The sequence below is a fragment of the Schistosoma haematobium genome, chromosome 4, assembly GCF_000699445.3.
Source record: "Schistosoma haematobium chromosome 4, whole genome shotgun sequence".
In the NCBI taxonomy this organism is placed as follows: Eukaryota; Metazoa; Platyhelminthes; class Trematoda; order Strigeidida; family Schistosomatidae; genus Schistosoma; species Schistosoma haematobium.
This window is the reverse complement of record NC_067199.1, coordinates 27,738,726-27,763,004: the sequence shown is the minus strand read 5'-3', so window position 1 is coordinate 27,763,004 and position 24,279 is coordinate 27,738,726.

Here is a 24,279-nt window from a genome sequence, read left to right as displayed (position 1 = left end):
AGATATAGTAGACTAAAAATGTACAAATATTTTGACTTTTACCTTGTTTGAATTTGCAAAGCGAACAAATGGTTTGAATGTAGAGCCTAGTAGTCTTAACATATTATTGTGTATCATTTGTATCATTTAAATCACCAGAAAGAAAATATTGGTAATCTTTTATTTCTTTTGTTTGTTGAGGTGTCTATGGTGTAGTACATTTGGAACCACAACGCAGTTTAATGTTTTCCAAATATTTCTTCTCTTAGTTATTTCTCTCCTTTGAAGTGCTGTTCAAGATCGACTGCAAAATAATTCAAAGTATGGATTTTATAGTCCATATGGAAGCTTTCATGGGACGAAATCGATAAGGAGGATACATGTTTTGGGAATTTATTACAAAAGGTAAAAAATTCACTTTAAAACTGCTTCATCTACTGAGTTAAATAAACGAACTAATGTGAGCTTATAGACCACGGGAAACTCAGGTTTTTTTAATTGCCAAAGTCTGTATAAATGGCTGCTAACTCATTGTAATCACCAAATGATGAAAAGTGTACGTGACTGTAGGTCATTCTTGTAGGTCGCAAAATAAAGTTCTTATCGCTCTGTTGTATTTTTGAATACCATAACGGCTTCATGTATTATACTTCAAGATCTTTGGACGAAAAGTCACAGACACTAAATAATTTTACATTTTCTGCATTTGTATTTATTTCCTGGATAACATTCTTCTTTCTGAACTGAATAATAACTTTATAAAAAGGTGTTTAGAGTATTTAAGTTTTTTATAGTAAGTGAAAACCTATTCTATGTTTCCTTTATTTTTATGTGACTTGTTTGAATATAAAGTGTCAGTTATTATTACAATAATCGTTCAATTCTTTTCCTCTTTTAAAAAAATCTTACTTTCCGATATATTTGGGTTTCAAATAAGATAAAACCTTCATAGGTTTTTAACTGAATCAATAAACCTTATAATTGTTATTACCTCACGCTGTCTACGGAATATGACTTCTCATTATTCTCGTTAATCCATTTTAGTCTTTAGAGTATAACATAAACACTTGAATTATTGTCAAAATCTTCAATCTGAGATTTGAATAGTGTAGAACGTGTTGTTAAATTATTACATTTTATGTTGATAGAAAATGACAAATAATTACTCTTATTCATCTATTCAGGCTAATGTCATTGAATTATTTCATGTCTTATAATTACTGTCGACTAAATGGTATTCTGTTTTCTCATCATGATAAGTTTTCTGGTATAAAGTTTATTCCGAAAAATGCATTCGCACTCCTAGATATATATAATAAGTTTAACAGTGAGGTAACTTTCAGAACTAATAAATATTATAAAGTATTAAGCATTTCATATCACTTCCGGGGTAATCAAATCAGTGTCTTCCAATAAATACTGATTAACGCTTGGTTAAATGGAGTTGGCTCGCGAGCCTTCACTGTACGTCATTTCGCTTCGCTCCTTTCTTTTCGATATTTTATCTGGATCAAAGATTGTATGAAATATACATATTCGAAATTCATTCCCATATTTGACTTGTGTAATTCCGTTATTGACTAATGCGATTTCAGTCAATAATTACATACGAGGATTGGCAGTATGTATATCTCAATAGCAATCAGAAACGATTTTACTTGGAGTCAGATCCCGGGCCATCAAAATTTTAAGTCAAGTACACTACTTAGTGAGCAAACAAATGATTTTAAATAAATAAACGTAACTATTGTATTAATTTGTTAAATAAGCTTTATTTGACTATGATTAGATCTAATTTCTCAAAAATGCCGTCAGTAAAACCAACCTAAAATGTAAATAATGTCAATGTAATGTCAGTAAAACCAGTAGGTCCTGGGTTCGAATCCTGCGGGGTGCGGGATCGTGGGTGTGCACTGCTGAAGAGTCTCATACTAGAACGAAACGGGCGTCTAGTGCTCCCATGTTTTCCATGGTGGTCTCGTTTCAATTGACTCATGATTTCAACCTGTGAAATGTAATATATGTTAATTTATACTGTTGTGAAAGTTTTTAATTTTTTGTTGGGCTAAAATCACCCCTATACTATTGTACATGTCACATTATGAACTAGTATAAAAAAACAACGACATCAAGTGATATAATCAATATTTTAATGTGTTTGTATAAACTTCACAATAGACAAGATCAAGTGATTTATTGTGATTACTAAAATTCTGTTTTCTTTTGATGTAAGGATATTGAAAATCTTTGATAAATCATATTTAGCAAATTTTGCCACAAGGCATTGTTTATCAAAAATCCCCCTTTTGATAAAGCAAACTTATCAATGTTTTTCTATACATAACAAACCATGATATTTATCAAGTTTTACAAGTATTGTAATCAATGATTTGCAAATGATCTAAAATTGAATATTGAAATAGGTTTTGTTTATATAGTTTTATCAATAGTATGAGTTAAAAGTGTATTTCTATTAAATTTTACTAATCTATATGGTTTCATTTTAAAAAAAAACACATCTTATTTACTTTAATTATTCTGCATAAATATCAAAATTGACCATTGTTTCTGATCAGTTCTATTAATTTAAAACATTTCTTAATAATTTCAGGGTCTTTTATATAGACAAAGGTAGAGGAGTTTCGATTAAATAAGGTTCCATATAACTATAGTTAAGCTATTAAGTGTAAATGACTTTGAAATTTTTTAATTGTCCAAAGTTTATTCCATTTGTTTCAGTATATCTCGGAAATAATTTGTTTAGAAATATATTCCAAATGGGAAATACTATTTGCCGATAAATATCTGAAAAATTAATCATTAGATATATGAAACTAGATTAATTGTTCTCTGGATTTCTTAAGTGATTATGATTATACACATATATAAATGAACACTTCCCCTATGTGTTATAGCCGAAAGTAAATCAATCTGGAAAAAAATTAATAATTTTAAAGTTTGCAACTGTATGATATTAAATGCTCATGAATAAGAATATGCTTATATTCGTCACGGTAAAATGTCTATCTATAAAAGTTTAGATAAATTTGTGAATAAAAATCCAAACATAAAGAGATTTTTCTATTATGAAATGTATTCAACGAAATGTTTTATATTCAAGTCATATGGAAGGTGAACATAATAAGTTGGCATGAAAACATAATTTATATTTTATCATGAGCTCAAATATTGAATAATTATAATCTCCACGAAACCCCCTTCTGATAATAATAAGCATGTGCTTACTAGTGACTGGCTTCAAGAGATATTTTCCGGAGTTCTAGGGAGAAGCCGTGATTAGTGGAGTTCAACTGGGTCTGTTGAAAGACAGTAACTCACTGAAGACAATAATGGACGGTATTGCAATTTCGTGAGTTGGTTGAATTTGGACAATAACGCCGCTGGATACCGGTCGCCTCAGTGGTCTAGAGATTAAGCGCTTGCGCGCGAGACCGATAGGTTCTGGGTCCGAATCCAGCCGGCGATATCGTGGATGCGCACTGCTGAAGGGTCCCATACTAGTACGAAGCGGCCACCCAGTGCATCCAGATTTTCCGTGGTAGTCTAACTTTAATTAACTCATTAACTCAACCATTAAATTTATATTTCGATTAATATTAGAAGGCGAAGAAGACAAACATATGCATCTTTCGTCATTTTGTAAATACTTCTGAATTGTATGAACTATATATATATATATATATATATATATATATAGAGCTTCCTGTTCCTGCTATATAGATGTTTCAACAAGTTGTCTGGTTCTTTACTTCTTTTAATAGATCACAATGTTAGTTAATTGCATAACCTATTCAAGCGCGTCTGTGAAATGTTTACGACCTTTCATTGTACTAATTCGAAAAAAGTACAACCAGATACATCATGCCAGCTGGCAATGTTTTAAGAAGAAAGATTCTTATTCAGATGTTGATTCCTGTGCCACTAACATGAAACTGACGATCACTCAATATTTATCGTGAGGATCTACCACTAACTAAGAAAAGGAAACCTGTTGAAATACTTTGTGACGAGAATTTTATATTGTACCAAAAAACAATATTGAATAAAGCCAATAATAGTAATTATATATATATACCTTTGATCTTAGTGCTAATTTTATTCTTAGCCTTTCATATACACAAATCTGTCGGCAATTCAATGTCTTAGCGATAAGGAAAGATATCGATCTATATTGCTTGATACTTACCAAGGTGGTTAGAGGAGGTTTCATTTCGGAAGTTGTCTAATTTTTTAGTGTTTGAAGCTTAAAACTATTCACTGCATACCCAGTGGTCCCTGAAACACATTTTTAATAGTTTGAATCGAATCGCATAACAGACGAGTAAAATAACGTAGTCTCGGATATGATAAAATGCATGTCCTGTATTTCTTTGTTAGCCACAGAACTTAATGAGTACTTGTAACAATCATAATATCAAAAAAAATTTGCTTTGTATTTACATATTAGTATTGAAGTCCTGAATGACAACTGCAGAGTAATATAAACTCGAATATTCATATCTGGAATTATTATGGGTTATTGAATATTTCAGAAAATACTAACTTATTTTGCTTAAAAAAATCTTTCTGTAAGATCATTTTCATCGGTTCATAAAAAATAAACTCCCACCTTTTTGTTTATTTGAAAAACAACATTTCTGTCCTTAACATTATAACCTTGTTTTCATTATTTAAGTAATTTCGTCTATTTTAAAGTTAAGTATCTAATGCAAAAATTTAAAAAAAAACATTCCAACTTATTTATATATTATCGCTTGAATAGTTAATAAATGGTTGTTAAATGGAAAATCAAAGAAAATAAGTTCACTGTCAAAATATGAAGACATTTATTCATAATGTTTATTATTCTATTTATATACAAATACTGTTACCAAATTAAATATAATCGATGTTTTAAGTACCATAGAGAAATAAAAAAAGAAAAAAATTTCGAATTTTTATAGGAAAAAAATGGATACGAAATTTTTAGCTTCTTAAAGCCTTAAAATTAATAATGAAATCAATTCTAAAAAAAATTAGCTATAAAATTTTCCCAGTTATGAATTCATCTGATATTTATTCGGTTGTTTGTTTTTTTTCTTTTTTTCTTTTTGTTATAACGCTCGACTTTACTTCGTCTAATGTTATAACGGTTGGGTTTACACGTTTACACGTATGGGACGTTAATTTACCTTGGACGAATATCTACACAAAATTCCCTCACAGTGTCTATTCTACAGAACTTCAACACAACTCAGATCAAGAACACGTGATTAGCTTGACCACAATGTAAATATATTTCCACACCAAAAACCCGACACGATCTAACAACAATGAACAATCAATAATAAATGATAATAATAATGATAGGGAATATATAACTCATCTGATACCTGCCAGACTATCTACATATCTGACTAAGCAGATAACCAATCATTGTCATTCTTGCCCACATATCACTTTCTAAAGCCAACATATATTTTGTTGACTTTTTATTACTAATCAATATGAACTGTGATATACTACTAGTTATTTCTTTAGTTATTTTATTTTTTGTGTGAACTATTATATAATTCATACCAATGAACTTCCATAAACTTTCATTTGAAAATTGTGATATATATATATATATATATATATGTTTAAGTGAATGATAGTAAATAAACTCATTTCTTTGAACATCGGCTTAACTTTTAATTGAAGTAAATATTCTTCACAAGATCCAAATGATATATATATTTTTAAGAGTACTTATTTCATAGAATATGGTGGAAGATAATTTTTATAATTTATATAAGTTAATTAAAAAAATATAATTTAAAAGATTGATATAATATCTGAAGAGGTTTTGTGGATATTATAGTAATTTTAATAGTTGAGTTCATAAGTCAATTAGAGCTACACCATCATGGAAAACCTGGAAGCGCTGGATGGCTGTTTCATCCTAGTACAGGACTCCTCAGCAGTGCGTACCCACGATCTCACCTCGTGAGATTCGAACCCAGGACCTATTAGTCTCGCGCACGAATGTTTAACCACTAGACCATTGAGGCGATCGGTATCCAACGATATTAATGTCTAACTTCAACTAATCTACGAAATGAAGCAACACATCCACCAGTCGTTATTATGCAATGATTTTAAAAAAAATCTGCTATCACCTTACATGAAATATTTAATAACTAAGTTTAGTACATTATACAAAAATTACATACAATAAAGATATTTTGAAATTATTACTATTCATTGTACAATATTCCAAAATGAATGCATTTTCTTTGAATTTGAAAAAACGAAACATTTTAATTAATTTAACATTTATACTTAACAATATTTACACTGCGTAGTTTAAGTCGTATTTATAACTTAAATGTTCATCAATATGTAATAAAATTGAATTAGTCAATGTTCAATATTACATATTTTTCTTCTTTTTTAGTATATTACTTAAGTGCATTTTGACAGTAAAATATTCAATGAAAATACTATCATTTATTTATATAGACAGATTAGATATTACTGTAGTTAACTGCTGAATTCTATTCAAGTAAATTGTTATGTATGTAAATCGTTAAGTACAATTCATTATAAGAAACTAAGTATAAGATTTCCTATTGATTTTATACAAGTTTTATTTATTTATTTATTTGAACACATAAATATTGGTACTAAGAGGCAACGATTACATAGGCACCACACAAATCACTTGACATGTATGTGAGTTGTAATACTGCCCGACTCCCCAGAACGAAGCAGGTGGTTTTCTTAGGGGGGGGCACACTCACACCACACCTAAATGTCTGATCCACAAGGCAGTGGAGCAACGTCAGGTGATGTATTCCCATGATAACCGATGACCAACAATCGGTTCATATGTCATTTGTTTCTTCAGGATCGTGGAGCCTATGTGCAGCATTGGTTTGGAATGAGGGTTTTCCAACTCCCCTAGGTGGACTCTCCGTATCCACCAACCCGGTTTGCTTATTGTCCTCTCAATTCCCTCTCAGTGTCTGTGTGCTCGTGGCCATGTGACAGCATCTCGACAGGGAGAGCTGACTCTCCGCACTCTCGGCCATACCATGGCATTCAGGAGGGGGTTGATTTTGAACTAGGTTTTCATTCAGTTAATTTCCGTATTCAGTCGGTGTAGTTTTCAATGGATATTTTTATATTAAATCTTTGTGATTTTTGCATTCAAGTAATGATTATTAAATTTGATAATTTCTGTAGTTAATAACAATGGAATTTATACGGTGTATAAGTGAATGTACTCGTATGCAAGTAAAACTTTTCTGAGATGTTTGCTAAAAAATTCAGATAAATGAAACGATTGTAAACAATTTTGTTGATTAGAAGAATACATTTAAAGTTGAAAGTGTACACAACTGTGTCGATATAATGATCTGAAGGTTAAGCGCTTACCTCTAGATCTGTAGGTCATCGTTTTAATTCTTGGTGTAGTTGACGTATACAAGTTGGGAGTCTTATTTTAAAGCGAATCAAACTACTTTTTAATGGTAGACTAATTTAAGTCAACCTAAAATAGAAAATAATAACGTAAGTCGTTATTCTGTATATCGACTAATGATTGTTCCACAACATTAAATAAATCCAGAACCTTAAACTATATCCATATTGTGAAAAAGAATCTCAATGGTAAAGAATCATTAACTATTAGAAATATAAATGTTTAAAAAAACATTTACGTAACTTTATAGTTGAATTCACGAATCACTTAAAGCTAGACCAACATGGAAAACCTGGAAGCACTTGACGGTCGTTTCTTACTAGTATGGGACTCCTCAGCAGTACGCATCCATAACCTCGTTTCGCAAAGGTCGAACCCAAGACCCATCAGTCTTGCGCACAAGCGCTTAACTTCAAGACCACTTAACTGACCGGTATCTAACGGTGTTAATGTCTAGCTTCAATCAATCCATAATTGTCAATAAAAATCACCAGTTGACAGATGAAAAGAAAAAAAAACCAATGACATACTTTACTAAAATCCAATAAAAATCTTTTATTTTATCCGACCATTAATCATTAGTAAGAGATTTTAGAAAAAAAAATTTGATAGTTTCTATCCTGTTAGGGAAAAATCTAGTCACATAGATTATGTTCATAAATTTAGTTTAATCTTAAATGGAAAATTAAGTTCAATAAGTTATATAACATAAGTTGTATGCATTAATTAATTTCCTATATATTGATTACATGTTTAATATTAAGATGATTTCACTTATCTGTTTACATTGAAACAATAATATAGTAAAAGAATTATAGAGAAAAATTTAAAAATTGTCCTTTTTTTCATCTGTATATACATAAATACATACTAGACAAAGACTATGTATAAGTACATGGATAACAACGGAAGAAATAAAAAAAAATTTTTTTTTCTTTTTTTGTGGAGGGGGGGGGAGGGAAATAAACACACACACTATATGGTAGACAGGTATAAGATGAATATACGTATATTTTGAAGTCAGGAAAACAATTTATAGATTATGGACGGAAAAGAAAAATTAAAGGAAATTATTAAGTGAATTAAACATGAAGAAATGTTATTCATGTTAAAATTATCAATAATATATACATACTCTGTTTGTTTGTTTGTTTGTTATATTTCTCATTTTTCATGAAGTTACTACTTACGCAAATCTTATTTAAATGATTATATTATGGATTTCATATTGGATAAATTTTAAAAATATATATATCCAGTCTTTCATAGAACATAATTTTACAATATAATAGTAATGTTGCTTAAAACAATATATACAGTCTGATGATGTACGATGGAGCAAATATTTAATGATAGAATGTATAATGGGAATATATTTATGAATATGGACCAATCTATGTAAATATTTGTATAAATACTTGGTTAACAGATAAAATGAAATCTGTTCTGTCAGAATGTGGTATACAATCACATATATCAGATAAAACTGTAGATTCAAACAATCCTTCGGAAGCTGAGGATTATGATAGGTAAGAACACTGTTAATTTTTTTTATTGGAAGCCTAACATATGTACTCTGATCAACAATTTTCAAGGGGACTGGTTTACTCCAGAATCATTTCTATTGCAAACCTTATGATAGTTTGTTCACATCTCAGAAGTCATTATACAGTTGACAGGATGAAAAAAATACCTAGTTCTTAACTTCCCAGATGTAATGAATTTCATATGATCCTTTATAAATCTGAGTTATAATCATTTTAAGAATTGCTCATAAATGACTTCCATATGAAATGCATCAAAAATGTTTTCACATATGTTTACATCTCATATTTAAAGGTTGGATTCATGCTTTCAAGGTAAACTAATCAGTCTTTGTAAATTGTGTAGTTTAAGGCCAGTCCTATCACTTAGTTACAAATTAGGTTATAATCCGATTTATCTTGTCTGCTAAGCAAAGTTTTGCATTCACCTTATAGATAAATTGAATGTTTTGTAAAATATGTCAAAAAAACCATTCAAACATATATACAACACAGAAGTCTTACAGGAAGATCAATACAAATAAATAATTCAACAGTATATATATACTGTACTTTGTCATAATGAATAATTATACAACTTTTGGTAATTTTAAAAGGAAATCGGGAATGCATCAGCTTTAAGTGGCTATATTTCGACAAAAATTTCTTTGTTATAGGATGAGTTTTCCCTGCGGTAATTTTATGATCGTTAATTTTTACAGTTAAAACTATTGTGAGTTGTAAAGTTCATTTCATGAATTACTGATGTATTATACCATTATTAAACTTCCCTAGATTACTATAAAACCTCTTACTTCTAATTTTCCCCCTAATGTGATGTTTAATATTCAAGATATTGGTTATTTAGTTTCTTAAAACACTTGATTCAATTTCCTGAAATTGGTTACAATGTTATGGCTATGCCTTTTTGTAGATTCAAGTATTAAGACAAAATAACTTTTCCCATACTTTATAGGATGATATTACTTCTTGATGGAAACCATACCATAGCTTTATCATTATCTATCGCAAATTGCATAAGTTTTAATGTAACCACAAACTTCTATACAGTTTTATTGAAAGAAAAGCGTGGTAGCACACAGCATACAGTTTATATTGAGTAGTTTAATAAATTCTAAGTGATAATTGAAAACATTTTGACATTTATTAAGAACATGCATTTCAATTCCCCATATTTTATCTTCCCCTTTTTAGAAATTTTTACTGCTGTAACCTAGTTATTATGAATGTTAGTTTATCATAGGAAAAGTACTCTATTTTCAGAATTATAAATTTTGTATTTTGGTTAGTGGAATGAATTTTGTACGGTATAACCACTGTTTCCTTATAATTCAATCAAATATCAATGTGGGTGATTACATGGAAGACTATTATGTTTAATTTCACAAAAACGTTTTCTTTATTAGTAATCAGATTAAGAATCATTCAGCTTTTGAATTGATCATTGTGTTAATTAACTACTGCAACTGTAAACTGATTAGAAATCAAAAGTGTAAAATCTAGTATTCGAATCCATGAGTTGGTCTAAACCAGACCATCTTTGGAAACCTGAAAACACTGGGCGGCCGTTTCGTTCTAGTATAGGACTCCTCAGCAGTGAGCATCCACGATTCTGTAAGCGACACTCGAATCTAGGACCTTCGGTCCGGCACGCGAATGAATAACCTCTAGACCACTGAGCAAACTGGCATTCAACGGTGTTAATGTTTAACTTCAATCAACTCATGAATTCAACTAATAAATTACCAAAATCTTCACAACCCCCCATTCTGATAATAGACATGTAAAACTGTTAATTCTTATAAGCATAGATGGCTTAAAAGTTTTTTATTTTTTACATTTCTTAAAAGCTAGTTTATAATTTAACCATTTAACTGTTGAACTACAGTCTAAGGCTTTTGAAATATTCAAAAACCATGTTGATTGTTTTCAAAATATCCATTTTTATAAAAAATATATATCTGAGCTTTGTTTATGATTTCCAGTATTTTTTACATTTATTATTAAGTATATGTTTTAATGAAGCCTCATTAAGTTTCTATTTCTGCATGATAAAATAATTTGTTATTTTCATTACATCTGTTAAAATCAAGCTTCATTGAAATATAAATAAGAATGCTCTGGATTACTACTAATATGTGTTATTATCAGTAAGAGGATTTGTGGAGATTGTAATATTTTTAACAGATGAATTCACGAATTGATCTAAACTAGACCATCGTTGAAAACCTGGAAAGAACTGGATGGCCATTTTGTCTCAACAGTGCACATCCATGATTCTGCACGCGGTTGTCCAGTGCTTTCGGATTTTCAAAGTTGTGTAAATTACTTGTCAAATTACAAAATTACAAAAATGTACCTAACACTTTTGTGAATATTAAACTAAATCATTTTCTTTTCCATTTTGGATCAAATGAAAACAATCGGATCATAGGACTTAAACACAAATTCTAAAGTAAGAAATTTTAAATTTCACTACAAATCCTTGGAAACATGGAAAAAAGAAAAAAAACACAATCATTGATATCTTTTTATGAATAATAGACTAGTTTTTAGATATTTTAACGTATGTTTTTTTGTTAATCTAAATACAAACTGACAATCATAATTTCATCAAAGAAACATTTAACTTCGAATAAATATTATAAAAGAAAATAGAAAATTCTAAGATTGTTTTTTTTGTTGACTCAATTTTCAAATGAATGTATAATGTAATATGAAACAAATGGTTTCTATCTTAATGATAAATAAGATGAGAAATATTTATTAATTATTAAAAAAAACATGTTAGTTGTTAGGAGAAAAAGGGTTTTAGAGTTACAGTTTTTTTTGTTTTTTTTTAAAAAAATCAGTTAGAAATATTTTTATATAAAAGAGATTTGTATCACGAAATGACATGAGATGAACAATCATTTGTATTAAAATTAAAAGGTTTTTTTCATTCTAGCTTCAGGACTTACTAGTACTTCTTATTTATAGTAGTATAAAGGTTTTTTGGTATGAAACGACTTGAAATTATTTTACTGAATTTAATTATTCTCATGTTTTCAGAGAAGTATATTCAGTGTTATAAACTTTACAAGTAATATATGAAAAGTTTGGACAAAATAATAAATTATAAAAAAATATTTTTTGATCAAATAAGTTATTTAGTTACTAACCAAAACCCAGAGATTATGATTTTAATGTGTATTTGGTGTCTTTTAGATGAATGCTGAATTCGATTTTATAGCTGCTTCTAGGCTGCTCTTAGGCTAAATCCACAAAGTGACTTGAACCCAAAAGAAAAGGCTCCAAAACTGGTGTTAAATGCTTATTTGAAATGATTTAATAATAAATCACGGTTCATGTGATTTATGTACGATTAGATTTGCTTAAATTGAACTGAGTTGTATTTACCAATAATAATTCAATAACTTACATTAGGAATACATATTTACACGATTAAGTATTTACATGAGTAAGCTATTACTTGTCTCATCACTATCATTTCTATGCAAATACGTATATTGTTGGGCATCGGTAAAAATGCTCAACCTCTATGCATATAAGTGACTAAAAATAATTCTTTATAAAAGACATTACAGTAATTTACGTCTGTTACCCCTCGTGGAGAAGCATAGGTCACCCACCAGTACTCTCTATCAAACCCTTTCCTGAGAAATACTTTCCAGTCCCTTCCTGTTGCCATTCATCCTTTTCATGTTTTCTTCCGATTTCCGACGTACTGTATTCTTCGGCCTTCCTTTATTCCACTTCCCCTCAGTATTCTAAGTTAGGGTTTGTCTGGCGTTGTAGTTTGGTGATTTCCGTAACGTATGTCCTATCCAATTCCAACGTCTTTCCCTAATTTCCTCTTCAGCTGGAAGCTGGTTTGTCCTCTCCCAAAGTAGGTTGTTGCTGATGGTGTCCGGCCAACAGATATTGAGTATCTTGCGTAGACAACTGTTTATAAATACTTTTATCTTCTTGATGATGGTTATAGTAGTTCTCATGAAAGATATTAAACCTTATGAAATATTTGATATTCACAAAAGTATTATTTTATTATTGTACTGTCCTATGACTAAAATGATTTAATCGACGGATATAATAAATTTACTTAACTAATTTTCATCAAAACTATAACATTAGAATTGTAAAATATTCAAAAATGTATTATCAGATTGGCTTAGATATATTCATATGTTTTACAGTTGGATAGCTTATAACAAGTCGAAATAATTAAGCAAGCACTATGCATCATTGCATTCGTATTATGGATATTTATCGACTTTCATTTATATTAATATATGTCTTTGATAACTAAATTGTTTTAGTTTACATAAAAGACAAAATAAAATTTCTGAAAGAAAACAATTTCTCACTATTTACCATAGGTTTTAGCTTCTGATATAATCAGATTTATGAGGAAAACAATGTTTATAAAATTCTTACATTAAAATAATTTGTTAAGTAAAAGATAAATCTGTAAACAAAGTTGTCGAATACACTTTTCATTAAGCGGAATTCCAACCATGGGTTTCATATAGATATTGATTTATAGAATAATGTCATATTACATATTAGCTTGGACGTTTTCTTGTATGATTATTCTAACAATATACAATAGTAATGAACTTAAAACATTTTGTAATGAGGACTATCGAAAAGTATCAGGGTATAACTTGATGTACGTTACTGTCACTTAATGGTTATTGCTCATTGTTAGTAAATGATTGTTAATGTCTTACAAGATCAATGAGGTTCATTCATAGCTATGGACTGTTGGTCTAAGAAATTCCGTTTGAGATTGTAAGCATATTTTCACAGTATTCGGGCTCCGAGTTTACGTAAGACATTAAGGAGAAAATTATATTTTTAAAACATCTTAATCATTAAATGTGAAGTAAATTCAATATTTTTCTTGCCAGTTTGGTCCAAGATTTTTAATGAAACACTATCAAACATCAAAAATATCGAATACAGATATATTGTTCGTTGTATTGTAAACAAGTTATCCAATGATGTTACAAGAGTTGAAAGTGAGATCTGTGAAAAGTGGAGAAAAGTGTGTTAAGACATCAGTTCTATGTATATGTAAGTGGCCGTGACATGAGGAAAATTTCATTGAATATATATAGGATTATAAGTGGTTTTTGATTAAATCAGGTATTTGTATAGATGATATGAGCCAAATATTTCACAGTCTGAATAAAAGAAAGACAAGTAAATCAACAAATGTTAAATTTATTGTACTAACCGAGATTAATGTTCATCATATATTCATTCAAAACAGCTGATTAGGATAGATGAAAGAAATTGCTGTTGTTCATATAATAAGCAATCGGTTAAATGGTATAAAATGTAATAAGGGGTTCACATTTACTTAGTAATTATTAGTTGCCGTGGAACAGATACTTGTATTACATCTCTTTAATTAATATGACTTGAATTCGCCCATATACGTAGTGCTTCAGCTATTACTCACTCTTTATGTGAACTAAAACCTTTTCTAGGGATACTTCTGCCATCAAAATCGATTTTATGGTTAGACTCTATTGAGTTCAATGCTGTTGTTGACTAGCTTTCCAAAGTTTTTAGGTCTTTTAAGGATCAAAGAGTGTGTTTTAAGCAGAGTTTGCGTTCCCTCACCCTCATACTTAGCTTGCCTCATTTACATATAAAGCATTCTATTCACTATGTTTAATCTCATGTGGACAATTTCATTGTTCTTCCTTTGGCACTAAGTCTTTGGAATATTCTTTGTTCTGAAGAATACTCTTATATTGTGGTGATTTAGGATCCTCCTGATCCCTTCTGAAGATCTTTTGAGATGTGGGATCACCACTGTGTTAATTTATTCTTTTGCTTCATTATTTTTCCCATCTTTTTTAATCTTATTTCTATATGATTTTTTTATAAATTAGATAACAATGTAATTCTGGTTTTCTTATTAAATTTAATCAGAATTTAAAAACCTAAAGCTTAACTTAACGGGGATTAAGCGATGTAACACCATTGTTAGCATCCGTCTAGAGAGTATTTTAATGTAATTTATATTGTCAGAAATTATTAGGTTTTCATTCAATCCATCTTGCCTTCAAATGCCCTTGATCGACATTTGTATACCGAAATAAGAATGTAAATCAGTGAAGTGAAGGTAATGAAAATGTATAATAGTTTTGTATGATAATATTCTACAAAAATCGTTTGTAAGTTAACCTACAGTAAATAAGTATAATTGTCATGCCTTTACTACTGATCACGTGATTTTTGAAAACACCAAACTGTGTCCCCATTAATACACCCATAGGTATATATCTTGTATTCAATCATATGACCCTGGCGACAGAATTAATATGTTGTCTCCCATTTACGTTCAAGTCTTAGAAAATTTATTGTTTTATATTGCAAACATTTGTCTAATTGTAAGTGTAGTATCTACCGACTACTTTACAGTTACTATTTCATGAAACTGAAATTTGTTATTTCTGTTTAAGTGATATTAACTATTTATAGTTTATTGAACTGAATTCACGATTTTGGGTTTTTTATCAATAATTTTAACAGTCAGTTCATCAACTTTTACTTGAATATGTAGTGAACGATGACTCAGTTGTGGACTAATTTATTAGTCGATACAAAATTAAAGATCATCTTCGTAAAATACGAAAACTCTACATTAAATACTTTATTCATATATGTTTCACCAATTATCTCTTACAAACTTAATCGTTTCTCTATTCCTGTTGTTGTTATAATTACCCACCGTTTACATTTCTGATCTTTTCAATTCGATCTTCTCCATCTTTTGCTGTCAGGTATTCCACTTCTGACTAGTGTTACATACTACTTATATCTGTTGACATAAGTAGCGAATACCACAAGTATACCAATGAGTTATGACTGGTTACTTTAGTCTTTAAATAAGCAATGTGCTTTTATACATATCTGATCTTACATACTTGCAAATACATATCCATAGTAAAGCTGAATATCGTTCTATTGTTTAACGTCTAAACTTTTGATTTTACATTACGATTTATAATAACTATATCAAAAAACATTAAGTAGATTAACGATATTCAATGTCTTGATCATATTCTCCAGATGCTTTTTTTGTAGAGGTACCATGAAATCAATATCAAAAAACAAACTAATTTGGAAACGGAAATTCGTAAACGAGTTTGTCATCTAATATACCAAGTTACTTTACTAAAAACATTATTTATTCAAGGATCTTGTAGTTTCAAATGAACTTAATATAATAACCAGTGACCAGTAGAGTTCAACCGTGTCTGTTGTGAGTTAGTAACTCACTATAAACAATAGTGGACGGTGGTGTAATTTCATAGATTAGTTGAAGTTAGACATTGGATACTGGCTAGCTCACTGGTATAGAGGTTAAAGGTTCGCGTACGAGACTGATAGATCCTGAGTTCGAATCTGGCGAGGTGGGGATCGCAGATGCTTACTGTCGAGGACTCCCATACTAGAACGGAACGACCGTCCAGTGTTTCTAGGTTTTCCAAGAATTCAATTATTAAATAATAACAATAATTTTATTTCAAATAACTCATATCTCTTAAAAAAGTTCTTGGAATATCCTAATTCACAAATTGAAAAGTTGAACTTTAAATAAATCCTACCTTGAATATATTAGATATCATATATATGTTAAGAAAAACAACACTTGGACACTAAAATACTTTTTTTAAATATATTTTTCTAACATTTAATAAATGTTAGTTAAGTATGCGTATAATCTATGTGTGTTTAGTTGGCTTTCTCTTGTTTACATATTTTAATGTTTATTCTTTTTTCTTTTAGTTAATGCATATTATTTTATATGACATGAAATAATGAATTTTCTATCATTTTCACTACTTCAAAGAGTTTTGTTTAACTAAAAAAAAAATAATAACTTTCAAAATACTTTTTGTGTATATTAGGGATAAAGTACAATATTCCAATTGAAGTAAACATTGAAGGTATTCAATAACTATGTATATATATATATAAATTTATATTTTGAACTTTTATAAATAATGATATTAAAGAAAATAATTTCACAAACTTGAATTGAATATCAAATATGCGATATAGATCAATTATTTTCAACTGAATTTCGAGATAATGGAACCCTTAAATGTTGAATAGTTTAATGAATTCAATTCAGTGGTTGAATTCATGAGTCAATGAAGCTAGACCAACATGGAAAACCTGGAAGCACTAGACGGCCGTTTCGTCCTACTATGTGACTCCTCAGCAGTGCGCATCCACGATCCCACACCCAGCGTGATTCTAACCCAGGACCTATCAGTCTCGCGCCAGGCGCCTAACCGACTAGTGACTGACTTCAGGAGATTCTCCTGAAGTTCTAGTGAGAAGTCGTTACCAGTGGAGTTCAACCAGGTCTGTTGTGAGATAGGAACTCACTAAAGACAATGGTGTGCGGTGGCGCAACTTCATGGATTGGTTGAAGTTAGACATTAACACCGTTGGATGTCAGCCGGTTCAGTGGTCTAGTTGGTTAGAGTCCCACACTAGGACGAAACGGCCGTCCAGTGCTTCCAGGGTCTTCCATGGTGCCTAGCTTCATTTGACTCATGATTTCAACCAATGAAATTTCTAAAAAAAATCTCTAGAAAACCCATTCTGATAAGAATTCAATTCAATTTATAATGTGTATATGTATATGTATAATTTTTGAAGAGATTTTCATAAATGATCATATTGAACAATGAAATAAAAATGAACAGATCAGATAGAAAAGAAAATTAAATAGTAGGTTTCATTTACTAAAATTTTAAAGAGTTGAGGAAACTTAATTATTTCCAAGATACAATTGACAATACGTCGTAACTTATAAATTATCGATTACAAAAACTATGATTTGCCTTGTTCTAAGTAATCATTTCATATAATATTTGTATCATATTGTGCTGAACTTAAGAGTCGATGAAGTTTACATGAGTTAAAGTAAAATTTTCATGTTATGTATATGATTAAAGTTCTGTGAATTCTCAGTTGAAGTGACAGTGCATTCCTATATATTGATTTCACGAAGAAATAATGAAAAAAAAACTATCGCTCAAGGCTTTTGTTTGTCTTGATAATGAAAAATCAACGTGCCATCAATGACTTACAGTTACTTTTCATCACTGGACAATGCTATAATAGAACTTTATGAGATGAATACTAAAAAGAAAATATGACTTCACCATGACAAATAAAAACTAAAAATTCTGATTGGGAAATATCTGTTGGGATCCTGCAACGTAATAAACAGTTTAAATTCTTAAAAATCATAGCAAACAGAAAAAGGTATTGTATTACAGTTAACAAATGCGGCAGTTAGTTTGTTAATCAAATGTAATGCTGTAAATAAATGAGTGTATAACGGATGTTTACAGGAATTTGATTAATTATTTAGTAACAAAATCTGTTATTGTTTAAAAGATTTAATAAAGCATCTTTGCAAAGATTAGCAATCGAACATCCTTCTTGAAATGTTTTTCTATAACCAATTAATAATTAATGGTTGCTCGAATTGCATACGTACAAAACTAGTATTAGGGTACACTAGTGCAAATAGTTAATTTTCAAACAAACAAATATCAGGGCAAAGTTATCTGCTGTCAAACGATGCCTTTTATGAGCTTAATATGATATTAACAACATTTTCTATTTATGTCTATTTGTAACAAATCATTTCTGTTTTATCCCCTATTTAGTTATGCAACTTATACTTAGAATTGTCAATATTGAAAAAATAAATCAGACACTAGAAAACGTTCACATATTTCAGATATCTTAAAATATCATTACTATTACTTACGACACGGTATTTAGTGTTTTGTTTTAAATAACTTGAACATGGAAATAAAGAGATAATAATTTGTTTAATTTCTTACTTGTATAGCAAACTAGATGTTTGTTAGCAACAATCTTTTTATTGATGAAATCTATATCTTTTGGAAGTGTATCATAGAATATTTTATTAAGGAAACTGTATCAGAAAATGTCAGTTTTTACCTAAACTTCTGAAATGTATCACTTGATTGAAATTGCTTACATGGCAACATAAAAATTTAAAAATATTTTAAATTTCTATATCTACTAGAAAGTTAGTCAATGAATGGTCTATAAAAAAATTTTTAGTACCAAAGTTTCCATAATTAAAAGGAAAAAAATTGATTAAAATTTATGTACTTTTATTAAATTATCATTCGATAATGCACTAAACAAAGTGACTACAAAATTCAATAAAGTACTAACAATAGTATCAACACAAATTATGATTAAAATTAAAGTGGAATGAATTTGAAGTAAATCCAACGTTTTACTTGACAATCTGGTCCAAGCATTTTCAAGAAATTATAATCAAACATCAAAATTATCAAAATTATACAAGTACATTCTTCCTCATAAATGTCTCACATCAACTCGGCCCCCCAAATACTGTGAATTAAATTTAGACGAAAGTTCTGATATATGTAATCAAAATTATTGAAGGTTAGAGTTTTAATTAAACTATTTCATCGTACATGCGTCAAAAGTTGAATAAATTAAATCCAACTTTATCATTCGACTTATATATCAAAACAAGCATAATGTGTTTATGGAGATATTTCAAGGACATTTTGCAAATCGATTACTCTCGAAATGTTTATTTCTTTAATTTAAGCTTATTCACTAGCATTTTCGATTGTTTATTAGGTCGTTGACGTATTTGGACTTGAAATGAGGTTACATTTCAAGGCTTCTTATTCAAGACAGTTTTGGTGAATGCATTAGCGTTTTAGTTTCTCTGTAAACATTATCTTTGAATCATATAGATACTGTACATTAATAATAACTTAATATCGCAATTTCTTCAAAAAATTAAATTACGTCAACTTAATAAATACGATATGAACGTTATTGATAATGAAACATATCTCTTTTCATTTATAACGTTAGTGCTAAATGAGTAACGAAGGAAGAAAGCACACAAATCACAAGCTAATTCTATACTGTTCTACACTATACATTTTAAATCATCAACTTATGATGTTTTATAAGAAAACGTGCTGGTAGAGTATTCCTTGTTGAATTTTAGATGCATTACAAAGTGAGATTTTGCTTAAAACAAACAAACATTAGAAACATATAACCAACTTCACTAAGAACTGTGGTTAATATATCACTCTAATTAACAATTACCACTGATACCATGTTTTTAATTTTGTAGGCGATATTATTTATTGTCAAATCATTAGACAATTATTATACTTTAAAACACTGTTTAATAATACGAATGTAGATAAAATAACTTCATTATAAAATTAAAGTATATATGCATAAACATTCATTATTAATGTTACCAAGCAACCAAATAAATGTTGTAACCATTGAAGTTTCTTGAAATATATACATTTGTTCATTGTAAACAATCAACAATATGCAAGGTATTCTATCGGTTTTTTATCCGATAAATTCTGTATAGTATTTTAACATTTCGCTTAATTTTAATGTGTGTTTTTTTAATCAGATTTGAATATAATTATGGATGGGCACGGAGTAGAAAATTTCTAAAACAGCTGGTTAAAGACAATATTGATTTGTCTCTAGTGGAATATGAAATATTACGGCATACGAAAAATAAAAGGCCAAAAACGTAAGTTGTTTATTTGTTTGTGTGTAGATGTATATTAATGCTGGTTTTCATTGTTTAGTTTTGTTTTCATTATTATTTTAAATGGTGAAGATGAGCATTTTAAACACAACATTCTACTTTAAACGATTTTGTTTCTCTCAACGGAAGTTTTATTCCTTATTTATATTAATGATCTGTTGAGCTGGTACTGATACTGATACTTAGATACTTTTCAAAGTAATCGCGAATAAGTATTTAAAGTGATAAATATATCCATCTGTTTTTATTAAGTAGGTTTAAGTGAGCATTATCTACTTTGAGAGATAAAACCCATTGAGAATATAAGCCACTGACGTATTCATGCAAGTTGATTGTGAGCATTATTCGTACCGTTTGAATAAAATGAAAAGTGTTTTGTCTCATTCATTAAAGGATTTGGAAGATAAATATTGATCAACTTTAATCTCAATTGTCTGCCTTAATGTCAAAAAAACCCATTTGTTTAACTGATATTTCATTATCAAAAGCGTTCACGTGCAAACGTTTAAAGAAGTTATTCCTCATAAAGTAAAAAGAGACAGTAAAGTAGGTCCGATATTGTAAAAGATAACAAAAAACATGTCATCTGACTTTAAATTCAACGAATTCTTATGGTTGTTCTGATATATTTACCTAAATATATACATGTGGTACATAGTGAAAATTCGTCATTATCGGAAAGTTATAGATCCAGTTTTTTACTTTCTTTATCTCCCGCTCTGAAATAATTACCATAAGGATTTTGGAATAAGGTTATTTAGCTTGGACACATCGTGGTCATTTTTAGGATGCTTTGGCAACATTGAAACATTGGAAACGGAGATGAATAGTTCGGGTTCAATTCACGTGTATGAATAGGAGTGCAACTAAAACCAGGAGTCGATGAACTGGTTATTTTAAACTGAGTTGTAAACTGCATGGAATATTATAAAACATAAGTGTGAAGTTATTAATAAGAACGCACTGCCATTCTTTGAACAATTAGTTTTCTTGTTTGGGGAAACCGAGAGGTTTTGTATGGTTAGTTCAGTAACCATGTCAGATGTTTAAAAGGACTGCATCTTATTACTAACTTCTGAACCGAATAGTGAGATTCGAACCTGATATTGTTTGTAATGCAAGTGCATTATCATAATGGATTTTATATAAGATGAGTAATATTAGTTGGTGTTATTTCTCGTTTAGATCAAATTTTACACATATACGACAGGTTGCTAAATTCTTTTTAGCTTATATTATCTGTTTTATTTCTATTCAGGGATCAAAGGAAGGGCTATATAATTTTTGTTGTCATACAAAAAGTTATCATGAAATAATACCTGTTTTAATATGTATTAATTTCACTTTCGTAAAAGTAAACAAATTTATATTTTTAGCAGTTAGCATCATAGGGCTTCAAAATGATATACATAGAATAATCAAATATGGAGCATAAATGATTTAGGAATGGTCTTCATGGCCTTTTGTGACATTGTTTTAGGTTCCAGTAACTGATATTAATATTTCAGTTATCCTGGAGTGTATAACTTACACCCAGCTTGTTTGATTATCTAAAAATAGCTATCATCGGACTATAATTCTAATGCAGAATACAGGAAATCTAAACAAAGAGCTTCAATGCTTTTATTGCGCGCCATCAAGTTGCTGTTTAGTTTTCAAATCATCATCCCCAGCAGTCATGGACTGTAGCAACTCTTTTCACAGCAGATTAGTGGATGAAAATATATATGGCATTTTTATAAGGGAACCCTCGATTCTTAGTGAAATAGTATTTATTATGTAAATATTGCTGCTTATATCAGCAACAAATATATTATCTATTCTTGTGAAGCAAAGATGAATAACTGCGAAGTACATTCCTCTTTTCGGAGATCTGGCATTCAATGACAAAACTTTAGGCTATATCGATTTGTATCTATCAAATTACTTCTGCATATAATTCAGATTATGTCAGCCATAAAGAACAGTTCACTTTTTTTAACATACTTCCAGGCATTGTGCTGACTGATTTTCCAAAAGTAAAGCACACGATTCAACAGTTGACAGCTCTACTATTAGACACATTAATTTCTCTATAGAAACTTTGATCTTTGTATTAAGGTTGACTTACCTAATCAAGCCATCATAAGGCATTTAATCTGCAATAATAATCATTTTTTAAAGGACTTCATCGCAAATTATGTTAATCTGTGGGTGATATTCGTCAAAGATCATTCTTAGCTGATATACTGTTTTGGTTCTATTCCACAGTAAACTTACTACTGTAATAAAACAACGATAAAATACATTTAAAACGGGCTGAAAAACAATCAAATATATTAGATTGTGTAAAGTAGATTTTTCTTTGTTCTTTGAAGAAAACCAGAAGAGATCTTTTTTCGTTTGATATCTGGCACAGGATCATAAGTAAACGCTTCTGAGGACCCTTATATTAGAATAGGATGGATTTCTCTCACCAGCTGATTCTAATAGTACCTCAAATGACTTCAATTCACACACACAAATAGTCCGTTTTCGATTCTTTTGTGACCTTTGAACTTTTTTATTATATAATTCTCATTATTATTCTCTGCAATCTCATTTAACGCATTATTTACATATCTTTAAAATGAACTTTATATTTGTGACTCGTTGTTTTGCACACTAATAAAACACTAATTAAAGTGTAATCTAAGTAAATAAACAGTTACTAATATAAATACTTCAAAACCGTAGTTAAGGTTAATCATTTCAGATTTTATCATTATTTCTGTTCAAATTATGAGTACTGAAATACAAGAAAATCGTCAAGCGAAAATGTAATTAACCACACTTTGCAGTCTCTCTTTTAATAGCTAAATAGACTGATTTAATAATAATGTAAAAAATGTGGGAATAGTCAGATGTGAGACGTTTATTTAAGTGATCACTATAAAGTGAAGTGAATTTCAAACTTGTCTACAGATAGATAAGCAGTAGAAGGTTACTTTAACATGAAAACATAACAAAATCTACCTCAAGCTAAAAAGCAAAATAATTTATTCAAGTCTGCCTTAGGGTATATAAGTGTTCAAATTTATTTTTTTATACAAACATTTGTTAATAATGTGGAGATTAATTACTTTTAATTCGTTTTTATATTGTTTGTTCGAATCTTCCTGGATTCATCTGCAAACCGTCATCCATCTTTGCTTACTATGTACTTTTGCTAATTTAAGAAAAATGATATCAACACTGATTCACGTTAATCGAATTGTACTTAAAACTAAAATCCCTATAAAATTTATTGATAAAGGTAAAGTTTGAAAATTATTTGTTTTAACAAAATATATTCAGTTTAGGGGTTGTGGAGATTGTTAAGTTTTTGATTGGAATCATGAACAGATTGATGTTAGAACACCTTTGGAAACCTGGAAGCACTGGACGACCGTTTCGTCCTATTTTGGGACTCCTCGGCAGTGCGCATCCACGATTCCGCTCGCGAGATTCAAACCCAGGGCCTTCAGTCTTGCGCGTGAACGCTTAATCTACTGGACCATTGAACCGGCAAACAATGGTGTTAATGTCTAACCTAAACCAATCCACGAAGTTGCGTGACCATCTTCCATTGTACTGGGGTAGACACCTGTTTCTACCCGACACGGATT